The sequence below is a fragment of the Diaphorina citri genome, unplaced genomic scaffold, assembly GCF_000475195.1.
Source record: "Diaphorina citri unplaced genomic scaffold, Diaci psyllid genome assembly version 1.1 scaffold878, whole genome shotgun sequence".
Classification (NCBI taxonomy): domain Eukaryota; kingdom Metazoa; phylum Arthropoda; class Insecta; order Hemiptera; family Psyllidae; genus Diaphorina; species Diaphorina citri.
Genome location: NW_007378310.1, coordinates 73807 through 75193, shown reverse-complemented (window position 1 = coordinate 75193; position 1387 = coordinate 73807). Strand labels below are relative to the sequence as shown.

General features: G+C 41.0%; 1 long non-coding RNA gene across 1 annotated transcript in view; it reads left to right on the top strand.

The window, feature by feature from the left end:
• LOC113468873 overlaps positions 1 to 1365 on the top strand; it is a 4220-nt gene extending 2855 nt beyond the window's left edge. Inside the window, exon 2 of the long non-coding RNA XR_003392467.1 lies at positions 1110 to 1365. This is a non-coding gene — a long non-coding RNA (uncharacterized LOC113468873). The remainder of the gene's footprint in view (positions 1 to 1109) is intronic.
• The last annotated feature ends 22 nt before the right edge of the window (positions 1366 to 1387 follow it).

The following is a 1387-nucleotide window of genomic DNA, read 5'->3' as shown; positions in this document are numbered from 1 at the left end:
GGGCCCCTTTTAAAAAAAAAGGGCCCCCCCCAAAAGAAAATAATATATCTAAAAAAAAAAAAAAAAAAAAAACTTACGAAGAAGGTTAAGTCGTGCGAAACAGTGCAGTCAACATCTTTTGAAAACTTTACTAAAACAAAGTCCGAAATGGTTTCAAAATTGAAAATTCGCAAGCTCAGTTGATTTTCGCCATGAGTCGGTTGTACTGTTGAAATCACACTAAACACTGAAACTGCAAGGGGTAGGTAGGTACTTTGTAATTAATTTAAGCTGACTAGTAGAAGCTATTATTGATTAAAGTTTATATGAGATCCTACATTAAGAAATAGATAATTAGTTATTCTTTACCGCATGTGGAATTATGAGGATACCTAGGTGTCCATCAGTATCACATTCTTTCATTCCTCGTGCAGGAAACCCGATATTAGGGAAACCTATTTTTGGCCTACGTTTCATAGAAAAACTTTGCTCTGTGCAACTTCGCAAGTCATGATGTAAAGTAAGAAGTAACACAAGGAACACCTCTTAATACACTACTAGGGTATTATCATCATAGTATGGATTTGTTATGACCGTATATGATATGCTACATATATGACGTCAAAAGTTTGCCAAAAAAAAGAAAAAAAAAATGCACTGGCCTTTAGATTCCAAATAGATATTTGAAAGGGTTACTTTCTGTGGTATTCTCGGGTTGAACCAGCAATGAGCACCCAAATGGGAAGTATTGTGTCTCTTATCGCCGCATTTCGATTCCAAATAGATATTTCAAAGGGTTACTTTCTGTGGTATTCTCGGGTTGAACCAGCAATCAGCACCCAAATGGGAAGTATTGTGTCTCTTATCGCCGATCTGATGAGGGACATATTACGACACAGACCAAAAGTGACAGCGACACAGGGGATTACCGTCCTTACGTCCTTAAATTAGTGGTATTCTCGGGTTGAACCAGCAATGAGCACCCAAATGGGAAGTATTGTGTCTCTTATCGCCGATCTGATGAGGGACATACTACCATTACGACACAGACCAAAAGTGACAGCGACACAGGGGATTACCGTCCTTACGTCCTTGAATTGTATACTAATATGATTTTTGATCCAACACAGGTACCTACTCCAACATTGCCGCCGTCAAAAAACTCCCAGTTCGTACCCTGAAATTCCCGCCCGTCTGTTCAATAATTCCCGTCTCGTTGAATAATTCCCGTCTGTGACTTTTCACTAATTCCTATCCCGACTCCATCTTGTTCCCGCCTAATTCAGCCAAATCGTGATGGCCCCCAACAAGGAAGGCTCGGGCCAGGGGCAATCGTCGGAACCTGTGTACGATTTCCCATTTCCGCGGCCTAACCAACCAAGCCGATGTAAGTGGGCCGCCACTGCAC